Consider the following 11,754-nt stretch of genomic DNA (forward strand, 5'->3'; position numbering starts at 1 on the left):
GTCGTGGCCGGAGCTGGTGGGCGTGCAGGCGACGCTGGCGGCGACGGCCATCGCCCACGACAGGCCCGACGTGGCCGTGGAGGTGCTGCCGCCGGGCGCGCCCATCATCCCGGACTACAACCCAAAGCGCGTCCGCGTCTTCATCGACAACAACTCCATCGTCACCAAGACACCCGTCATCGGCTAGCAGCAGCCCAGCAGCTATGCTGGTCTCAAGCTCAAGCGCCTCATTCAGCTGTCTCGTCTGGAGTCTCTACCGTGTGATGCCACACCACATCACCAGCTCATGTCTCTCTGTGTGTGGCTTATAATCGAATAAAAATACCTACTGGGTACTTCTGCTAAAAGTTGTAGTATTTTGTATGTCCTCGCTCTCATCAGCTGGGACATGCATGATGCATGTATGGTCACCGGCAGCTCAAGTACTGTATACCCTACTTACTCCTACATACGGAGTATGCGCTTTTCTCTTTTTGGATTCAAGTTGTGCCGGTTATTTAATTGAGTAAAGTGCATGGTCGGTCTTTAAACTTAATTGGTTGTGTCATTTGGGTCCATATACTTTGAAATTGCAGATTTGGATTGAAGAACCGAATAGACGACCAGAGGGGGGTTGAATGGGAGCCGCAAATTCGATTTTGAAAATCGAAGGGCTTATATCCCAATAACACCCGACACACATCAAAATAGCGAGTATCAACACCGCGTAGCTCAGAACGGCTACCGGCGCTAGGAATACTCCCACAGAGAATCTGAATACACACGCGGAAGCACTACACAGAATACCGCAAACACACGCGCACACGATCGACTGAAATTGGAAGAAACATCGTCGCAGATTCAAGAAACTCGAGGCAAAGTGTTAGTGCACGGGTAAAATAAAAGCTAGAAAGAACTGGACTTAAAACTAGCTAACACATGCACGACTAAGCTAAACTATTTTTTATTTTGCTTTTCTTGTTTTATAAAAAAGGAAATTAACCCAGAACAAGAAAATAAATCTAGAGAGAAAACAAACTAACTAAGACTAGAAAACAACCCTGCAACATGATGCACTACTTACACGGAGCCTAAAATTAATTCTAGCAAAATCAACGGGAAAAGAAAAACCACGTATGACATTTCATCCAACAGGATGTGAGCGAGTAACAGCTTGCTGAAAATTAGCCTCGTATTCACCTTGACTTTCCCACACAAAGCACACACTTGATGCTTGACGTTGGCACCTGCACAGATAAATCAATTGGCTCGATGGCCAAGCAGAGAAAGGAAAAATCTTTGACCTTGCTGAAGAAATTGTAGAGCTTGCTGAAGCCCCGGCCGTGGATCAAACGTGCGCCTGCACGCGATGCTGGTGCCGCGCCCTGGTGCCGTGTGCTCTGCTGCTGCAGCTTGCTAGCGGCCTGCTGGACGGGCCCACCTGCCCCACGCACAAGGCGCAGCTCGCCCGCGATGCTGAATCTGTGGGTGACCGTGAGTTGCAAAACTCACGGTCAACTCCACTCCCTGACTCACTCTCTCTCCTCCTTTCGCGTATTCATTTCTTCCTTCCTTTTCTTTTCCTCTTTCTCCCCTCTCCTTCTAGATCCAGCGGGCCTGATTCGGCGCGGTGGGGCGAAGCCCGCTCGCCGGTGGCGAGGTGGTGCGGCGCGGCGGCCGCGGCGCCAGGGTGGCGCGGCGCGGAGGCCCGGAGATGGCGGGGAGGCTCGGAAGCGACGGAGGAGGCGCAATGCTAGCAGGGAGGCTCGCCGGCGGAGAGGCTCCACGCAGCGGGGAGGCGCGGCGGTCTGGGCGGAGGCGGCGCGGCGGGGCGGCGCGACTGCGCCGGCGGCGGGGAGGCGTGGCGGGCCGGTGCGGCGGGGAGGCGAGGCGGCGCGGCGGGGCCGGCGCCGAGGAGGCGTGGTACGGCGGGCCACCGTCGGGGGAGGGCGGCGCTCGGCCCCGGCGAGCTCCATGTAGTTTTTTTTCTTTTTTTTATTCAAAAAATTTAACAATTTTTTTTACTCGAGATTTTTGTTCGTACAATTTCTTTTCGATTTTTTCTCTTGAAGGTTCTCTGTTTTCTATTTTTTTTCAAAAATTTTCTGGTCTCCAATTTTTTCCTTTGATTTTCCATCTTAATTTTTTTTTCTCAAATTTTTTTCTCTAAATTTTTTCTCGTCAAAATTTTCTGTCTTTTTTTTCTCAAAAATTTTTTCTTGATTTTTTTGAAATCAGAAAACGACAAAAAAAACTTACTAAAATAGGAAAAAATGAACGGTCGGAAAATCGACCATACGGAACTCTTCCTTACGGTTGACGTAAACTAGCGGTTCCCCAGCTCGCCGCTGCTGACTGGGCCGTGCGCCCTGGTGCACGCGCCAAGCTGTGCGCGCCGGCGCTGCAGGCCTCCGCGCGCTGCCTGCGCTAGGCGAGGCCAGCAGCCGCACGAGCACTGCGGTCCCAGCGCCCCTACCCTGGGCTGCTTCTTGCGTCCCGCTGTGACTACACGAACAGAAACAAAAACGAGACAAGGAACCAACAAATTCCAACGAAAATTAAGAGAAGGAAGACATGAATCGAATCAATTCAAACGCCCAGAGGGCACAAGGAGGAGGAGGCCTCCTTTCTCATCGAATTCCAGTACAAAATCTCAAGGATCCATGGAAGAAAACCTAAACCTAGAGAGGGGAGGAAGGGGAAGAACCAAGAACAGAAAGAGAGTGGGATTTTTTTTTAGAGAAAAGGTTTCTCCACTTTATTCCAAGGGAACAAAGCATTCAAGGTGTTCAGTGTTTTACAAGTTCAAGAGGTTTAAGCGTATTTTAAGCGCGCCCGCTACAAATCAGATACAAGAATTTGCGACAGAGCGTTCCAGAAATGAGAATGATTCAGCCATGGTGCTCGAGGCAGCTCCCGACGCTCCCAATTCTGATAATGTTGGATCCGATGTTGATGGAGAAACGTCCCGCTCTCCAAGTTTCCTGCTGTCAGCATCAAAGGCTTCAAGCTCTTCTCCAGCATCATGTTGATCACCCAGTTGTACTTGTCTTCGCTTCCCACCTTGCACAGCGATCTCCAGTTCTTCAGTGCCTGTACTATCTTGTTCAAAACTACTTGCTCGTCTTTCCATCTCTTCCCATGAAAACAAATTTCATTCCTTAGTTTCCATAAACTCCACAACAAAGCAGCACCGACAGTGTTTAAGACACTATTTCTGTTATTGCTCACCCACCAACGGGCTACCGATTCAAAATTAGAGCCAATTTGTATTTCAAAAATATCAGATACATGTTTCCATAAGACACCAGCGATACAACAGTCAAAAAACAGATGATGTGTTGTCTCAAGAGAGATCCTCAAGAGTTCTTCTCTTGGCTAGGCTGGCTCTCGTTAGAACTTTATTATTAGAGATCAGCCAGAGGAAAATGTGTACTCTAGGAGGCACATATAAGTTCCAGATTACTGGTGTGTAGACGGGTTGGATTCCCCTAAATGTCACTGTATTATACATGGATTGAACCGAGAATTTACTGCTATTGTCAAAGCACCAAATGATAGCATCACAGTCATCTGAGTAGAAAGAGAGTGGGATGGGGCGACGGGAAGAAAAAAAAACCACGGCCCAGGACAGGTTTTCCGACCGTTCGTTTTTTTCTATTTTAGTAAGTTTTTTGTCGTTTTCTAATTTCAAGAAATTTTTCCAGAGAAAAAATTTTTGAGAAAAAAAGACAGAAATTTTTGACGAGAAAAATTTTAGAGAGAAAAATTTGAGGAAAAAAATTTAAGATGGAAAATCAAAGAAAAAAATTGGAGAGCAGAAATTTTTTTGAAAAAAAATTAGGAAACAGGGAACCTTCAAGAGAAAAAAATCAAAAAAAATTGTACGAACAAATTAAAAAAATTTCAATAAAAAAATTTTACATAAAAATGTTTTGAATAAAAAAAATTAAAAAAAAGAAAAACGAAAAAAAACAAAACCCTACCGCCGCCCCGCCGCCGCGCCACCCGGCCGCTCCACCACCGGGGGAGAGTGCCTGGGTTGCCGCCGCCGGCGAGGCCTAGGGAGCGTGCTGCGCCGCGCGCTGCGTCTGCCCAACCGCGCCGCTCAGCTCCGCACCACCTCACCGTGCCGCCCCGCCCCCGGCCGCGAGCTCGAGTAAGAAAGGTCGTCGCCGCTCCGCCGGGGGAGGGGTCGCTACCGCTCTGCGCCCTCCGCCGCCTGCCGCGCTCAGAGAGAGAAAAGAGATAGAGAGAGAAGAGAGGAGACCGAGTGGATCTCGGAAGTGATAAGGTTCCAGGCTCAGAGAGTAGAGAAAAGAGCGGGTCCCACCATGTGCGGGAGTGGATCTCGGAAGTGATAAGGTTCCAGGCTTGAGAGTAGAGAAAAAGAATGGGTCCCACCATGTGCGGGAGGTCGGACGGATTGACCGTAATTTTTCTTCTGTCCGGCCAACCATAAAGGCAACATCGCGGTGTGCCACCCTTCTCTTCTACTCCAAGTCTCTATCCAAATGACTAAATTACCCCTACAATAATAGCTACACTTATTACACACCCAGGGGCATTTTGGTCCAACTTTCTCTCGGAGCATCGAACGGACCCGGCGACTTCACGACTTTGCTTTGCCTTGACGCAAGCTTCGCGATCCCGCCACCTGTCCTTCGATCTCCTCGGGCACTCCGCCCCGATTCCCGCCAGAATCCTTCCTCGGGTTTTGCGGCCCAAACCCGAAAACCGTCCATTGATCTTCCGATCCTCGACGTGTGTCACCGCCGTCCTCGACCGCCCGGCGCCAAGTCTTCTCGAGCCTCCGCTCGACTTGCGCGACCGCCGTCTTGACTCGATCAACACAGTCAACCCGTGTATTCTTGCGCTCGTCGATGTCCCTAGACGTCAATCACCGCAGCTCATCGCCCGGCCTCCTGGTCCCTCGGTCCAAGCCCAGCATCCGTCCTTCACCGCTCCCGGTCCATCGGCACGAACCCGCATGACCTTCACCTTCGCCGCCGACCACCGCCTCCGACTTCCACGCTTGCGCACCACAAGCCAAGAAACACATTGCACGACACGACTCACGCCACGGTTAGTCCTCAAACTCAACCCGAAGTGCTCAATCGTTGACAATCACTCATCATCAAACTCGAATCACAAGGGCACATATCCACCTTGTGTTCGCATGGATTCCCAAACTTTGCTTTGGGTGTCTTAGGTCCATTTACTCTCAAAATATAAATCTAACTCTTTAAACTTAGCTTTGGGTGTCATTTAGGTCCATGTATTATCTAAATGCGTTGACAACTTGACATCCTAGCTAAATTGATAAAAAAGTATTTTATAGATATAATTTAATTATAGTAAAATAAATAACTTTTAGCACAATGCATATAAATTATAAAAGAATATTGATGAATATGAGTCCAGGAAGCTTAACTTGATGATGTATTATTTTTTTTGGAGGCAATATCTTAGCTTGTTAGGTCCGCATGATAACTGTGCTTTATTCTTGGAAGATTATTCAAACTTAAATAACTTGTAGCTGCATGTGCCAATTTATAAAAAGAAATAGAATCTTTTGGGGGCAGTTAGAAAAGAAGGCAAAGAAAGTAATGACGTACCGAAAGCATAATATTTGATCCTATTATGCTTTATTAGTAGGATGTAACTGCATTTTAAGAGTATATAGACCTAAATGACACCCGAAGCCAAGTTGGGTTCAAATCTGTATTTTGAGAGTATATTGAACTAAATGACACCCGAGGCTAAGTTTAAGGAGGAAGATCTGCAATTTAAGAGTGTATCTAAATGACACGTCCGAACAGGTTTAAGAACCCATCATGCAATTTACTCTATTTAATTTGCATTGATGGACTAAAATATAACATAACAACAAATTGGAAAACTTAATTGACATCTGGCTGGTCTGTGATTCCAGCAATGACAGTGCCGGCAGCTCTTATAAGCAACAATCAAATGTTGAGTAAGTGAGTCCAACACCTGAGCATTTTTGGCGCGGCCCAAGACTAGAGGGACTATTGGAAGTAACGCGCATGATCACTGTTCATCAAGTCGCCCAAGAGGAATTAGTGGGCTGGGCATGCGCCCCAAGATAAGGGGAAATCCATGTACAAACATTAAAAAGCCATATTTTTCAATAATATGCAAATGAAAATCTGATTGTACAATTGTATGATAAGGTCTTTGAAATAAGATCAAATTTAAATATTTTTAAATAATTTTCTTGCTAGAATATTTTTATATGAATGTAGAACAATTTTATTATGAACCTGGATTAAATGTTCCAACCTAATAAAGCCATTGTTCCACTTCAAAAGCATGTTCCAAATTTTTTTTATCGAAATATGGTCAAGTGTGATCTTATTTTTAATATCTCATTGTAAACAAAGATAACGGTGCACTTGGATTTTAATTTGGACATCTCATTTTGAAACTACAGATTTTTTAACTTTAAATAATGTTCATTTGCACATAATCCTATACAACATTATTTCATTTCATTTTAACTTTGAATGTTCGTTTTTAAACTACAGATTTTTTTTAACTTTGTAAAAGAATCATGTTGGGCTAGGTTCATCCCAAAAGTTTATTTCATTTTCTTTTCCTATTGGAAAAGAACGGATGGGCACGAATTTTCATCATCAGTCCGAAACAAGCCAAACTTTTTTTAGGCATCCATCATGGCGGGACTGCATTGGTTGCGATTTTTTTTCACGCATACGGTTATTAGTTATTGTTGAACTGCGGTATATATGCATCGGCAAATTAACTAAGCAAACATATCTAGTGTGAACCATAATTTCGTGAAAACTCGTGCAAACTACAGTAAAAAAGTCATCTAAATTCACAAAAAAAAATCACACATTTAGATAATATGATGATACACAATTTTGTAAAATATCTTGTCCAAACTCGACTTCGTCTATGAGATATAAAAATAACAAATTTCTAACAAATCATCTGGACAACTTCCTGGCTTGTAATTTGTTCTTTTTATATCTCATAGACGAAGTCGAGTTTGGACAAAATATTTTACAAGGTTGTGTATCATCATATCATCTAGATGTGTGATTTTTTTGTGAATTTAGACGAATTTTTTGTCGTGGTTTGCACGAGTTTTCATGAAGTTGTGGTTTGCACTAGATATATTCTCATTAACTAAATAGGAGCGGTATTTCTTCTTATGCATTAGAATACAAAAGATTACCAGACCAAACGAGGCAAAGACACACGCATGATGCAAACTCCGTCTGTGCCTGCCAAAGGATTACTTCCAACGTTAATTCCTAGCAAATCCTGGCGTCGGTAGTGCTGCTGCATGCTATGGCAGCTAGCTGACGCATGCATGTTTAGCAGCTGCGCTAGTGCTGATCGAAGTGCTGACAGATCACTAATTCTTCAATGTCTTGTTGGAGAACTTGTTTTTTAACCTCAAAGAAAACATCGATACAGTTGCACTGTTACAAAAGCGAGAATTTTTTTTAAAAAGGACCTGAACGACAACACATTATGCAAAAACTAGCAAACGTGCATGCATGCACATGCAAAGTTGTTGCATGCGTTGCACGCATGCATCATGAGCACCGACGTCGGCCATGCACACCAAGGCCGCCACAAAGTTAACACGACGCACACAAAATTAACTACCGAATCCCAGCCCGTAATTAATTAAATTCCTTGTCGAGCACTATTACGTGGGCCGCTCCACGCCTCCACCGATGGAGTTTAACCGACGACGGGGGTGTAGAGGACGGGCCCGGTGGCGTCGCCGGCGTCGAAGAAGACGCGGACGCGGTTGGCTTTGTACCCCGGCGCCACGGTTGTTCCGGCCGGGACCACCTCGATCGACACGTCGGGCCTGTCGCTGTTGATCTGCGTCACCGCCGCCGACGCCGGCCACCCCACCACCTCCGGCCACGACGTCTTCTCGCTGCTCATTCTCAAAGCTGATCTCTCCGATCTCCTTCGGCCGATGGGTCTGCAAATCAAATCAGTCTGCATTAGAAAAGGGAGTTCACAAACACATTCATTAGTACGTTGTGCCCAACATGTTCAGTGATTACATTTGCAGTGGGAATGATAAGAAGTTTACCCTACTGATTCAGATCAGAACAGTGTGAGTGAGGAGGAAATGAAGCTGCTGGATGCAGATGCATCACATCTGGATGGAATTTATAGGGGTTTGCCGAAGCTAAACATGCATGAATTGGGCACAAACAAGAGCCTCGGTTTTGTCACCCCTTCTATTGGCGTTTGCTTAATTTTTTAAATTTGCTTACAATTATGTGACGACACACGGCCGGACAGACTACTGTCCTTTTGCAACATCTAACGTTCGAAAACTGTCATCATAAGAGTGCCAAGTACTGACTGATCGAAGCTAGTAGGGCGCAAGCCCGTTGCTCTCTGAATCGTGTGCAGAAAGTAAGATCGATCACACATGCACACACACACAACTGTGCGCTGATTGGCACAACGTAAAGGCAGAGTTTCGATCCGCCATGTGGCTCTTCGATCATGAGGCTTTTAATAACTATTATAATCGTCGTCTGAAAACAATGACTAGCTTTGAACTGCTCGTCTTCCTGCTGGCCAGCGTGCAGAGAACTGAAAATAATTAAGGTGCTAATCCGTTGAATATACTCCCTCGATTTTGAGTTATGAGCTGTATTTCGTTTGGTTACTAGGATAAGGTTTTGATCGACAATGACTCAGTTATAATGTCAGTTAAAGTTATGTGATAGGAAAATTGAAATTAATAATTATATTCATACGAAGTATTAAAAAACTCACTTATGATGTTATCATTTTGTTTGATGAAATCACAAGTTAAGCAACATGGAACAATCTCATAAATTCATTACACTCTGTAAATATATTCTTTGTAAACACGTCCACCAGTTTTTATAAACCCTTTAGTCGTTGTTTAGTTCTATAGGATTTAATCCGGCCGGAAAATAATAGTGTCGGTACCCCAGGACTGGGGTACCCCTCTTGCTGTGTCTAGGCAAGAGCCTTAGTAGTCATCCTTGACTACAACCAAACAGCCGGACCCCTGCGGTCCGGCGTCCTGTCCTCCCGACAATGGTCCGGACCCGTTCCACGGCTGGGGAAGGTCCAGGGACACCACGTGTCCCAGGAGAAACAGGCGCTCAAGCGCAAGCAGCCGAGGCTCCGGACCTCCCGAGGAGTCCGGATCCCCGCGGGGTCCCGGACCCCTCATAGGGTCCCGGACCCCCCGCATAGCAATCGGACCCCTCTCCAAGGGAAGATTTCGACGCCCCGCCTCAGGATGGTCCGGGGCCGACACGTGTATGAAGCCCTTGGCCTCCATATTGAGGTTCACCTACCTTCGCATTCATTGCGGTAGGTGGACGTCCGCATTAATATAGCAGAAGCCGAGGCGTTTGACTAGTCAGGGACACTATTGATCGCGTATTACCAAGGTAGTGGGGGGACTGGCGCCGCCCACGCCGCGTCTGCCAGTCTGCCGTAACAGATGGATACGACGGCTCGGCTTCGCCCTTTATGACGCTACATAATAGCCTCAGCAGGCCACGCCGCAAGCTACGCTACTCCAACGGACACCTAGCTGACGGGACAAGAAAAGACCCCCCTGTGTCAGAGGAGCAGCACTACGCATATCGGAGGGAAGATTCGCTACCGCTGTAGCCACAGTCACGTTGGGCCCACCTGTCGGGGCATCAACGTTCTATGTATCCGCTCCCCCTTGATCTATAAAAGGGGGGGCGCCGCTAGAAATCCCCGGGCTGAGCAAGAGCCAAGGCCAGCAGAGGATAGGTTCATACACACTACCAAGAACAATACATCTCCCAGTGGACGTAGGGTATTACGCTCCGGCGGCCCGAACCACTCTAAATCGTGTGTTCTTGAGTCCCCTTGTCCCAGTGTAGATCCAGCCCCATCGCCTAGTACTTCCCCGAGTACTCCCTCACTGGGAATAGGCGGGTGCGTTCCGCCACCCGGCTGTGGGTACCCCTAGAATCCCCACGACAAATAGGTATAACAAGAGACTTATTATAGATACAACAAGAGATCATGATTTATCTAGGGTGGTAACTAATTGCAACAAAATAGACTCATGATAGATACGAGATAGCGGAAATCAGTGCATGAGTCGAGGGGTATGGAATCAATCCATGTCTATTGTTGTACCTATTATGAGTATATTTTGGTGCAATTAGTTCCCAATCCGGAATAAATATCGGTCTCTTGTTGTACTCATCATGAGTCTCTTGTTATAAATATTATTCCTGGCCCGGGGTAAATCCCGTGTAACTGAACAAGGTCTTATTAGTTGTTGATAAATTAGAACTGGTGGCATCTAAGAGAGGATATATACAGTTGATCCGGTTAGCATGTGTAACGCCTGCGTTTTCAATCCATAACAAGTCACCCTCTAAACCACTCGTCGATTTGCAAAACCTTTTTCCGCCGAGTAAAAAAAAACCCTGTACCCGTTTTCCCGCCGACCGTACCCCTCCCTCCTTTTTTTCCTCACCGCCGTCCCATCCCGCGCCGCTCGGCTGCCTCTCTCTCTCCTTTACCCTCCCTGCCTAGCACGCGCACGCCCCCTGGCCCGTGCACCCAGCCGCGCCAAGCAACCCCCTGAGCCGTGCGCACGCGCGCGCGCACGTACCGCCGCTGCCTCCCTCTGCTCGCGCCGCGCGAGCTGCTGCTGCGCACGCACGCGCTCGCCGCGCTCGGCACACCGAGCCGCGCACACCGCGACACCAGCTCGCCCGCGCGCGTTAGTGCCACGCCACGGCCGCTTCGTGCACGCGCCACGCCGCCCGCCGCTGCGCGCCCGCGCCGCGCGTTGCTGTGTCACGTGCGCCCGTGCACGCTACCGAGCCGCGACGCCCGCACCGCGCCAAGGCCGCCGGCCCCACCACTTTCCCCTTGCCGGGATGGCCGCCGATGCGCCTCGCCGCTCGTGCCGCCGCACCCCTCCTCCACCGCCTCGGACGCCTATACAAGAGGCCGAGGAGCACCCCCGGCGCCCCCACAACCCGCAGCTCCGCCCAGCCCAGCGCCTCCCTGCCTCCAGCACCGCCGCCACGCACGCCTTCACCGCCCCCCGCCACTGCCCCGCCTCCTCACCGCGTCCTAGTCCAAGGTGAGCGGGGGAATCAAATCCCCTCGCCTCCCTCCTCCTTTTTCCCCCCTCCATAACCGTCGCCGGGGCTCAGGCCGGCCGGATTGGCCGCCGCCGGCGCCCAGGCGCCCCTCCTCTGCTCTGTGGTGAGAGGAAGGGGAAAGAGGGCACACTTGCCCGAAGTCCCCTGCCCCTTTTCCTTTTTCCAGAAATCCCCTCCTCTCTTTATTCTTTTACAAAACAGACCCCACCATGCCCCTTTATATATATATATATATATATATATATATATATATATATATATATATATATATCTGTGTGTGTGTGTGTATGTGTGTGTGTGTGTGTGTAGACATTTATTAAATCCCTACCCTTCTCGGTGTAACCAAATAATTTACAGAAATTACACCTAAACCCTCCCCATTTTAGAAATAATTATAAATAGGCCCCGGACCCTGTTTTATCCCATAAACCTTCAGTTGGCGCGTCATTTCATGCGCCAAACATCCTCTGATTCCTCCCAAACTTCACCACTCCGTTTCTAACAATATTCCGGCCATGCCAATATGAAATCTCTCAAAAATATTACTTCTACCCCCACATTTTAATATTCTTCTGATTCGAACTCGGTGACAAAG

The sequence above is a fragment of the Panicum virgatum genome, chromosome 1K (genome assembly GCF_016808335.1).
Source record: "Panicum virgatum strain AP13 chromosome 1K, P.virgatum_v5, whole genome shotgun sequence".
Classification (NCBI taxonomy): domain Eukaryota; kingdom Viridiplantae; phylum Streptophyta; class Magnoliopsida; order Poales; family Poaceae; genus Panicum; species Panicum virgatum.